Source organism: Heterocephalus glaber, unplaced genomic scaffold (genome assembly GCF_053883595.1).
Source record: "Heterocephalus glaber isolate CG9 unplaced genomic scaffold, H.glaber_assembly_v1.0 deba00001586, whole genome shotgun sequence".
Taxonomy (NCBI): Eukaryota; Metazoa; Chordata; class Mammalia; order Rodentia; family Bathyergidae; genus Heterocephalus; species Heterocephalus glaber.
Window position 1 is genome coordinate 9402354 of NW_028258364.1, and position 11975 is coordinate 9414328.

The 11975-nt window shown below is 41.1% G+C and overlaps 1 long non-coding RNA gene across 1 annotated transcript in view; it reads left to right on the top strand.

Moving 5' to 3' along the window:
• Positions 1-11093, top strand: part of LOC110343976 (uncharacterized) — a 39628-nt gene extending 28535 nt beyond the window's left edge. The window contains exon 2 of the long non-coding RNA XR_002386246.2: positions 7673-11093. This is a non-coding gene — a long non-coding RNA (uncharacterized LOC110343976). The remainder of the gene's footprint in view (positions 1-7672) is intronic.
• The last annotated feature ends 882 nt before the right edge of the window (positions 11094-11975 follow it).

Genomic DNA, 11975 nt, shown 5'->3' on the forward strand with positions numbered 1-11975 from the left:
AAATCTATATAGCAGTTTTGGAAGTATGGCCATTTTCACTATATTAATCCTTCCTACCCAGGAGCAGGGGATGTCTGTCCATTTTCTGATAACATCTTCAATCTCTCTTTTCAGAGTGCGATAGTTTTCAGAGAAGAGGTCTTTGGTTTCTTTCATTAGGTTGATTCCTAGGTATTTCAGTTTTTTGGATGCTATTGTGAAAGGAATTATTTGCCCTATTTCTCTCTAAGTGAGTCTGTCATTGGTGTAGAGGAAAGCTATTGATTTTTGTGTGTTGACCTTGTAACCAGCTACTCTACTGAATTTGGTTATTAAGTCTAGAAGACTTTTGGTGGAGTTCTTGGGGTCTTCTATAGAGAGTATCATGTCATCTGCAAAGAATGACAATTTGACTTCTTCATTACCTATCTTTATTCCTTTTATTTCTTTCTCTTGTCTAATTGCTGTGGCTAATGTTTCCAAAACTATATTGAACAGGAGTGGTGATAGTGGACATCCTTGTCTTGTTCCTGATTTTAGTGTGAAGGATTTCAGTTTTTGACCATTTAGTATGATATTGGCTGTTGGTTTTTCATAGATGGCTTCCATCAGTTTGAGGTAGAGACCATCTATTCCAATTTTTTGTAGGGTTTTTATCATAAGTGCATGTTGGATTTTGTCAAATGCTTTTTCTGCATCTATGGAGATAATCATATGGCTTTTGTCCTTGGCTCTATTGATATAGTGTATTACATTGATTGATTTGTGTATATTGAACCATCCCTGCATCCCTGGGATGAATCCCACTTGATCAGGGTGTATGATCTTCTTGATGATCTTCTGCATTCTGTTTGCCATTATCTTATTCAGGATTTTTGCATCTATGTTCATTAGTGAGATTGGTCTATAGTTCTCTTTTGCAGTTGGGTCTTTCTCTGCTTTGGGGATCAAGGTGATGCTTGCTTCCAGGAATGAATTTGGGAGCATTGCTTCCCTTTCAGTTTCATTGAAGAGTTTAAACAGTAGTGGCAGCAGTTCCTCTCTAAATGTCTTGTAGAATTCAGCAGTGAAGCCATCAGGGCCCGGGCTTTTCTTAGGTGATAAGTTTTTAATTACATTTTCAATTTCATTGGTTGATATTGGGTTGTTCAGAATTTTTAGGTCTTCTTCATTCAACTTGGGTAATTCATATGTATCTAGGAATCTGTCCTTTTCTTCTGTGTTGTCCATCTTATTGGCGTATAGGTTCTGGAAGTAGGTATTGATGAGCCTCTGGATTTCTGCTGGGTCTGTTGTAGTTTCACCCTTTTCATTCCTAATTGCATGGATTTGGGCCTTTTCTTTCCTTTTTCTGACAAGGTTGACTAAAGGTTTATCAATTTTGTTGATTCTTTCAAAGAACCAACTCTTGGCTTCATTGATTTTTTGTATCGTTCTCTTAGTCTCCATTGCATTGATTTCTCCTCTGATCTATAATTTCTTCCCTTGTATGAGTTTTGGGGTTGTCTTGCTCTTCTTTTTCTAGAAGCTTGAGGTTCAGCATCAGGTTGTTTAATTGGGCTCGTTCTGTTTTCCTAATATGCTTATTCACTGCTATGAATTTCCCTCATAAGACTGCTTTCATTGTGTCCCATAGATTCTGATATCTTGTATTGTCATTTTCATTTAATTGAAGGAACTGTCTGATTTCTTCTTTAATTTCCTCTGTGACCCATTGGTTATCCAGAAGTGTGTCGTTCAATTTCCACGTGTTTATGAAATTTTTTGAGTTTCTTTTGCTATGGATCTCCAATTTCATCCCACTATGGTCTGATATTATACAGGGGATAACTTCAATTCCTTTGCACTTCCTTAAACATGTTCTATGTGTGAGTATGTGGTCTACTTTTGAGAATGACCCATGTGCACCTGAGAAGAATGTGTATTCTGATTTTGTGGGGTGGAAGACTCTGTAAACATCTGTTAAGTTCATTTGTTCAGGAGCTCGATTGAGTTCTAGTATTTCATTACTTATTTTTAGTCTAGTTGATCTATCTGTTTGTGACAGTGGGGTGTTGAGGTCCCCCACTACAATTGTATTAGTGCATATATGGCTTTTCATGTCCGTTAGTATTTGTTTTATATAGTTGGGTGCACTAGTGTTTGGTGCATAGATATTTATGATTGTCATCTCTTCCTCTTGGATTCTTCTCTTTACAAGGATGTAATGTCCTTCTTCGTCTCTCTTAATTAGTGTTGGTTTGAAATCTACTTGATCTGCCAAGAGGATAGCTACTCCTGCTTTTTTTTGGGTTCCTGTCACATACAATATTGTTTTCCACCCTTTAGCTTTCAGTCTATGAGTTTCCTTTTGAATGAAGTGTGTTTCTTGTATGCAGCATATTGTTGGATTTTGCTTCTTGACCCATTCTGCCAGTCTATTTCTTTTGATTGGTGAATTGAGACCATTAACGTTGATGGTTATAACTGAAACATATTGACTTGTCATTGCCATGACTTTTTCTTTTTGTTGCATTCTCCCCCTTTACATTTAATTTCTTGTCATGCCAGATGGGTTCATTCTGCTTTGCTTCCTGGGGTTGTGATCCTCAATGTCTGTTCCTAGGCTATTGTGTAAAATTCTTTGGAGTGCTGGTTTGGTATTCACAAAGTTCCTAAGGTGCTCTTTGTCATGAAAGTATCTTATTTCTCCATCCATTTTGAAAGATAGTTTTGCAGGGTACATCAATCTGGGTTGGAGGCTGTTTTCTTTTAGGGCTTGGAATATGTCACTCCAAGCTCTTCTTGCCTTGATGGTTTGTGTTGAGAAGTCTGCTGTGATTCTGATGGGCTTTCCTTTGTATGTGATTTGTTTCTTTTCTCTGCCTGCTTGGAGAACTTTGTTCTTCTGTTGTGTTTCTGGAATCTTAACAATTATATGCCTATGTGTAGATTTTTTTGATCAAGGCTATTTGGAGTCCTATATGCCTCACTTATCTGTATGTCAAGCTCTTTTCCCCTGCTTTGGAAGTTTTGTGCCATTATTTCTGTGAAGAGATTTTTTATGTCATCTCCACTCTCTCCTGTTTCTTCATTGAGCCCAATCAGTCTTATGTTATTCTTTTTTGCATCATCTAGCAGCTGCTGGATTGATTTCTCATGTTCCCTTATAATTTTGAAGCAATTTTTCTTTTCCTGGTCACTAATTGCAATCTTATCTTCTATATCTGAAATTCTGTCCTCACACTGGCTCATTCTGCTGTGTAGACTTTCAGTGGAGTTTTTCATGTCCTGGAAATCTATTTGCATCTGTTTTATGGATTCCATTTGTTTCTTATGTTGGGATTCCATCATGTTCCTCAGCTCCTCTCTAGATTTATTAATCATGTCTTGCACTAAGGGCACAATTTCTCCTGTTATCTGAGAAATTATTTCTGATTTCATTTTTTCCAGATCCCCTTTTGTTGGCAGTTCAGTGGGTCCAGGTGGTTGAGTATCAGAGTGTTCCATCTCATTTCCCTTTGGGGTTGCTGTAGGTGATCTGGAAGTCTGGTTTTGAGACTTATTTATGTGTTTTCTCATTTTGACTGGGGCGGGGGGCTGTTAGCGCCTGCATGGATTACTTCCTCTGAGCTGGGTGAGGTGGGACAGGGGCCAGGAGCAGCGGTAGGGATGGTGACCCAAAGGCCCTTTCCTGTGGGCTGGGAGCAGCCGGAGGGATGGTGGCTGGGAAACCCCTTCCTCTGGACCAGGAGCAGTGGGATGGTGGCTCAGAAGCCCCTCCCTCTGGGCCCGGAGCGGTGGGAGGGATGGTGGCTCGGAAGCCCCTTCCTCTGGGCCAGGAGCAGTGGGACAGAAGGTGGCCCAAAAGCCCTTTCCTCTGGGCTGGTAGCAGCGGGAGGGATGGTGACTGGGAAGCCCCTTCATCTGGACCAGGAGCAGTGGGACAATGGCTCAGAAGCCCCTACCTCTGGGCCGGGAACAGTGGGACTCAGTACCTTGGTCTGGTGGTCTGGTGTCCTCTGCTCCTTGGTAATGTGGTATCAGGTGGCTGCCTGTCTGCAGTGGGGTGATTAGGTGTCTTCCGCTTGACTCAGGACCTCGGCAGGGCGTGCACAGACCTGCCTGTCTGCCCCGGGCTGACTTGGCATCTTCTGCGTGACTCAGGACCTCGGCATGGGGTGCACAGACCCGCCTGTCTGCAGCCGTGTGACCCGGCGTGTGCTCTGTGCGACTGGAGACCTCGGCAGGGTGTGGGCAGACCTGCCTGTCTGCAGCGGGCTGATTGGGTGTGTTGGGTGGGACTGGGGACCTCGGCAGGGTGTGGGCAGACCTGCCTGTCTGCAGTGGGGTGACTCGGCGTCCTCCGCGTGACTCTATACTTCTTTTTTTTAGAGCTATAGCATACTTCCAGCCCATCCAATATCCTTTTCTATTTTTAATTTTTATATTTTAATTATAACTGTTAACACATGTTAATTGTACAAATCAATAGATTTTACTGTGATGTTTCCATACATGCATACATCATGATTTGATCATGTTTACCTCACTTCCACCTTCTATCCCACAGGTCCCCTTTCCTGTCCCTAATAGTCCTTCTACTTTTGAGTCATTTTTTTAAATTTTTGTTTTTTAAGTTTCCATGTGAGAGAGAAACATATGATTCCGGCCTATTTCACTTAACACGTTGTTCTTTAGTTCCATCCATTTTCCTGCAAGTGACATGATTTGATTCTTTTTTTTTTTTTTTTTTGGTACTGGGGATTAAACTCAGAACCTTGAGCTTGCAAGGCAGGCATGGTACCACTGAGCTAAATCCCTGGCCCCATGATTTGATTCTTTACAGCTGGGTAGTACCCCATTGTGTGTATATATGCCATAATTTCTTTATTCATTCATCTGTTGATGGATACGTAGGGTGATTCCATATCTTGGCTATTGTGAATAGTGTCACAATAAACATGAGAATGCAGATATCTCTTTTGAATGCTGACTTCATTTCCTTCTGATATACACAAGAATTGGATAGCTGGATCATATGATAGTTCTATTTTTAGTTTTTGAGGAACCTCTACACTGTTTTCCATAGTGACTACTAATTTACATTTCCACCAAAAGTATATGTTTTTTCTCCACATACTGACCAGGATTTGTTATTTTTTGTTCTTTTGGTAAGTTATTACGACTGGGTGAGATGGAATCTCAATGCAGTTTTGATTCGCATTTCTCTGATAGTTCAAGTGATATCTTTTTTTTTTGTCCTTTCAAGATTTCATGCAGAATGTCACATTGTATTTAGTTATCATGTGCTATGATTTTAATGTCTATGCCCTCCAAAACTCACATGAAATTTAGTTGCCATTGTGATGGTATTGGGAGGTGGGGCCTTAATGGATTAGGTCACAAGAGCTCTGCTCTCCTGAAGGTCTAATGCTGGTATCTTGGAAATGAGTCTGTTCCCCCTCGCTCTCTGCCATTCTCTCTTTGCCTTTCTGCCATATGATGGCTTCTGTCACTTACTACACAGCAAGAAGGCCCTCACCAGTTCCCTAATATTGCAGTTCCTAACTTCCAGAATTGTGAGCCAATAAATTTCTGTTCATTCTAAATTACTCAGTCTGTTTTAGCAACACAAATAGACTAAGGCCTCATGTCTCTGTAACCTGTTGTATTCTATACTTGTTTCTCAAACTTTTCCTTGTCTTGATGACCATGACAATTTTGAGAAATACTGGTCAGATTTTTTTTTTTGTAGTATGCCCTTCACTTTGGGTTTCTTCAAAGTTTTCTTCATGGTTTTATGAAGTTCATGAGTTTTGGAGAGGTAGACCACAGAAGTATAATGTCATTCTCATGGTGTCATATTAAGGTTATATTCTATCAACATGATATATCAGGACAGGATCTATGTAGATTATTTGGAATTCTTTCGTAAGGAAGACTTATCTCTCCTCCCCACTTATTTATTCAGCCATTTGTTTATAGCATCATAGACTCATGGATATTTATTTTTTACTTTGAGTTGTAAACTAATATTATGTTATTTATTTTATTGCTCATATTATTCCAATTTTGGCCCTTGAGAGCTCTTTCAACTGGGCCCTGGTGTCTCTTTGATATGCCCCATCATTTTATTTTTTCAAAAATTACTTTCTAATACTATCAGATGGTCCAGGATTTTTTTTCTCCCGCCCTAGATTCAGTCATTTCTCCAAGGAGCTCTGGTTTATTTTATAGGGGAATGGTATTAGAAACCAGATTTGGTCCATAGTTTTGAAAATATAGTGATAAGTTTTGGAAGTGAAAATGAGCAATGTAATGTGGAGAGGTAGAAAGCATCGGGGTTAATGACAGCTAATGATTTTTGTTATGGCTTGTGTCTAGATGTCCTCCAAAGCCTTATATAGTCATAGGTGGGGGGTTTTCAGAGGTGGCTGGATCTAGAGTGTGTGATGCTCGGATTGATTCATGGTGCTGTGCTAGGCCCAAGGGCACTAGGATTAAGGGTGTGAGTGCTACCCACCCTAAGTATCCTGGGTAAGATAAAAGAGACAGAAAGATGCTGTTACGGTCCCTTGTTGCTTTGCTACCTTCTGCCTGCCATGAACATTCTCCTCCTCTGTGATGCCACCCTGCCTTGGAGCCAGCCAATTATGGATTGGAACCTCTACAAACTGTGAGCTAAACAAGCCTTTCCTCCTTTAACTTTGGGTGTCAGGTATTTTGTCTCAGCAACAAGAAAAAGTAACAAAGACAGAATTTGGTACCAGAGAAGTAGGGTCATTGCTGTGACTATACATGACAGTGTGGTTCTGGAGCCTTTGGGACTGGCTTGTGGGAAGAGTTTAGAAAGGTTCAGAGATACCAGCTGAAAAAGTACAACTGGAACACCTAGGAAGTACTTGATGGGAGATTGTGGTTAAAGCTCAAAGGACCAAAACACTGATAGAAATCTTGCCAATAAAGACCAGGCTCGGGAGATTTCTACTAGGAAGGACTGCATTGGCTGTTGGACTCCAGACAATGTGTGCTATGCCTTGGCAGAAGGTTTGTTTGCATTTTGTTCTTGTCCAGAGACTTGGCCTGAGACTGAGATTAAGGGTGGCAGACGAATTAATCTGGCAGGAGAAATTTCAACGAAGTCTAATGTTGAGGTTGTGGCACGGCTACTGTGGGGGCTTTTAGCTAGATTTATGTTGAGAATCAAGAGCAAAGAGCCCAGCAGAATGGTTTAAAATGTTTTGAGTTTGGCCAGAAAGGAAGCTCCAGTAAAGCTGTGGCTGCAAAGATAGAACAGAGTGTAGCAGACATCTTTGCCCTGTATTAGCATGCTAAAGTGGAACAAGCTTCTTCCCCCTCCATAATCCAGCTGTGTTACATTGGAAGCATCAGAGCTTGGCTGAGTTCACTCCCAGTCAGGGTCAACTGACTCCAACTAAATTCTTCCCCTCTAAATTAACCATTTGTTTTCTTCAGCAAAGATATGCTTGTGCTCTCATTCTACAGTCCTGCCTGGTTGATACTTGTTATCAACAGGTGTCCCAAGGCCTGCCCAGCTTCCCCTCTTCCCACATTTGTGATGAATAAACACTGGATGTCCTGGGAGTTCTTTGTCTTTGTTCACCAGAGCAGCTTAGATCAGCCCAAGACTCAGTTTCTCTCAAGTCTCTGGCTGTGTGTTTCTTTTAATTCTCATTTTCCTATCTCACAGATGTCATACTGGCTTGCAAGAGACCAGGACCACTGCAGAGGTCTCTGGTAATGTCCCCTTACCCTTTCCCTATAACAGAGGAGATCTTAATTGCTGAGAAGGAACAGGAGAATAGAAAAGATGGCCTGAAGGAATCACCAGAAGCAGGAGGACTCCACCCTTTGCAGCCTCAAAATTGCAAAAGTGAAAGACTGCTTTGAGAAGAGAGCCTCAGAGTACCACGTTCCAGAATGGCAATGGGCTAGGGAGGTTGTTCATAGGCACTGGACTCCTAAAGCCAAGAGAGGATGAAGCCTGGCTACGATTTCAGCTGGCAGCAGACCTTGGCATCATCCACATGGTGTTTGTTTTAGGGGAGGCAGAATGTAAGAGTTGTGGGGTCAGGAAGTCTTCCACCCAGATTTCAGAAGAAGGCCTGGGAGGCCAGGCAGGGTGTCCCTGAGAGGGCAGTGTGTGAAGCTGTGAGTGTGAAGCCAAAGGTACAGTGGAGACTCCAGAAGTTCGGAGAAGCCAAGAATGTGGACCGTCTGAGGAAAACTGTAAGGAAGGAGCAGAGCCAGCCCAAGAGAAAGTCATGGGAGCTACCACCACCTGAAGTGCCATAGGGGTGAAGCCACCCAAGCCCTTTGGAGTTCACAACTTGCCACAGGTTACTGGGGATGCTGAAAGTGGTACTGTAGGATTTAATGTTAGCCCTGCTGGATTTTGGTCTTACTTTGTTCCCATTCCTTGCGATCTCCCTGTTTGTAACTTTTGGAATGAAAATGTCTATCTTGTGCCATTGAATGTTGGAAGTGTTTAACTTTCTTTCCATTTATACAGGGGTTTGCAGCTAAGAGTTTCCCTTAAATCTCAGAGGAGAATTTGGACTTGGACTTTTCAGCAGTGCTGAAACTGTTAGGACTTTGGCAACTCTTGGAGCTGGACTAAATGCCTTTTGCATAAAGGGATGTGCATAAGTCTTTGGGGGACCAGGGTGGAATCTTATGGCTTGTGTCTAGATGTCCCCCAAAACCTCATGCAGTCATAGGTGGGACTTTTTCAGAGGTGGCTGGATCTAGAATATGAGACTCTGGAATTGAGTCATGGTGCAATGCTCGGCTCAAGGGCACTAGGATTAAGGGTGTGAGTACTACCCACCATAAGTAGCCTGATAAAAAAAAGGGGCAGAAAGACACTGTTAAGGTCCCTTGTTGCTTTTCCTGCCTTCTGCATACAATGAACTGTTTCTTCTCTGTGATGCCCTTATGCCATGTGCCATTCTGCCTTGGAGCCAGCCAACTATGGACAGAAACTTCTACAAACTGTGAGGTAAATAAACCTTTCTCCCTTTAACTTTGGATGTTGGGTATTGTTTCAGCAACAATAGAGAAGTGACTAAGACAACTTTGAACAATACTCTGCTATGAACACACTGCCATCAACAATCTCAGTTTGACTGGGACTGTGAGTTATACAGGAATAAGGGACTTTCTGCCATCAAAGGATGAATTGGCTACCCTAGTCATAGAATTGGTTATGTGTCTTTGTTTCAAGGAATTAAACACCCAAACAAAAGCTATCTCAGTTAGAAGAAGATATAATGACTCATTTGGCTGGGAAGTCTAAGCATGTGGAGATTCCAGGCCAAGCTGGAGCAGACATCAAATAATGTAATTACAGTTCCCTCTTATTCCCTACTGCAGTGCCAGTTCCCTCTGTGTGTTAGCTCCTTTGTGGATTGTGCAGGAAAATGTGGACTTTCTTTCATGGAGAACAGGTGTTCTAATTGCCTAGGACAAGGATTAAAACAGAAATGCCTACAAGGTGAGACACACAATATCAATGAATGGAGCAGGCTGGCTGGAAGACAACAGGAAGTGATGTGAACGTTGAGGGGGAGCCCTGATCGTCGGTGCTGTCCAGGAATGAAAGGTTACTATTGCCAGACACTCCAATTTCCTTTTTTTTTTTTTTTTCAGGTTCTGGGGATTGAACTCAGGACCTTTCACTGAGCTAAATCCCCAGCCCTCCAATTTGCTTTTAAAGAAGCCAGAAATGGGGTACTCTGATTTTCAAATGTTAACAACTAATTAAATTAAGTAACAACGACACTATCCTGAGAAAAGTCACTCAGGAGGCACACATGAGTTTGTAACCTCTGCCTTTGGCAGTCTAAGGCCATTTCCCAAATGCTCAGGTTGTGCTTGGACACATACCTGCAGAAAGTGCTCTATGTAAGTGTTCTTAGGATACATCCACTCTTTCTGAAAATAGATCTCATTTAAGTTAATAATCACCGACTCTGTCATGTGCTTGCTGTATGCCAGATATTGCACTAAGCAATTTGTACATTTATTTTATTCTATAATAACCCTGGGGCATAGTTACTATTATTAGCGACATAACCTCTCTACAGATGAAGAAACAGAACAGAGAAGTTAATTATGTATCTTCCTTGATATCATGCAGCTGGAGAGGTCAAAGTTGGATTTATTCTCTAGAGTCTGACTATAGTACTCAGATTCTCCTTCTCTTTGATGAATTACTTCAGGGGCCACAAACTCAGACTTATCTTAGAATCAGAGAAGGGTAGAGACCAGAAGGAACCTCAAAGATCATCTAGTATGTTAACCTGTTTACTTTAAAATGGTAAAATTGAGACCAAAAGCAAGGAGTGACTTTAACAACTTCTCAAGGCCTATCAGTGGCTGCACTGGAATAAATTCAAGCCCTTATGCTGTTCCATGTAGTTTCTGGAACTTGCCACCTACAAGTACTCTAAGTCCCTGGTGAGTTTTACAAAGCATCCTGAAGCCTCGACCGTTATTCCTGTGGGGTTGTTTCTGAGTTGACATGTTCTTCATCTCTTGTATACCAGCTCTTCAGAGGGGGCAATATTTTCTTGTCTTTTTAACCAGGAAAGAAGATTACAGCAATTATTTTTCTTTAAATTGGTCATTTAATCTATTTCATCCACAGTCATCCCTGTGATTTGAGGGAGAAGCCAAGAGAATGGGGAAAATATTTCACAACTGTGATAAATATCTATCTTCTAAGGCCTTTCCATCAATTTCTAGGAAGTAGGTCACCAAGAAGCATTGAAAGTGCCATTTTTGTCTACATAGAAAAATGGTCATAATGAGCAGTTTAAAAAATACTGAATTCAAGTGTGTGATTTCTCAAAGACATACACATGTGAATTTAACAAATACATATGGACAGTCTTTCATGTGCAAAATATTTTGCTGAATCCTATGAAAATATAATAATTAGGGGGTTAAGGGAGGGCTGGGAATGGGGAAAAAATAAGAACCAAGATGCATCATGTAAAGTTACAAGTTCCCAATGAGAAATGTAAATGTGTTGTATACCTAAAATGTACCAATAAAAGAATTTAAGTAACTAAAAAAAAGAAAATATAACAATTAATAAGATCTGATCCCTGTCTTCATGGTGCTTATTAATAGTAGAGAATACAAACATATAGAATAAAATAAAATAAAAATTTTGAAGATCTATTAAAAAATAATAATCAAATCCAACTCAGGATCAGGAAAGACTTCCTGAAGTTGAGCCCAACCTTGAATATTGGCCATGTTTTAGTAGATATACTTGGCAATGAAAGCTCCACAGCAAAAGGAAGCACACAAGCAATGACAGAAAGGGGAGAAAGAACAGGGTGTGTTTAGAGAGCATGTAGTAACAGATTTGGTCTATTGTGGAAGGTTCTGATTGCCAGGCTGAGAAATCTGCCCTACTCAGTGAGCAAGAGAGGTCTATTACAGTCTTTCAGATTGGTGAATCACATGATCAGAGATGCTTTTAGGAAAGCAAACCTTGTAGAACTGAAGTGGGAGGAGACTGCAGGTGAACAGAACACTAAAGATGTTGTGAGAAGATGCTCTTGACAAGCACCAATGCTGGTTAGGACCAGAGTTCTGGGGGTGGGAGTAGGAAGGACACCGAAGGGCATGGTAGAAGCAGTCTTTGGGATATGAGGTAGGGATAAAAGATAATTAAAATGATTTCTTAGTTTGGAGCTTTAATAACTGGAAGGATGATGTCACAATTACAGAAATAGGGAAGAAAGGGAGAAGAACTGGCTTGAGGTAGTAGATGGTGGAGTTTCAAGTTGCCAAGAATGAGGTGCCAAGTGATTATCAAAGGAGATATGTACATTGAGTCTCAGGTTCTGGTATGAGTTTAGCTTGCAGATTTAGGTTTGGAGAGTATTTGCAGAGAAATAGGGACAGAGGGTAAATGTTTACTATAGTCCTGTTATTTCCTACTCCCTGGATACATTTCTCTATATATTGTGACA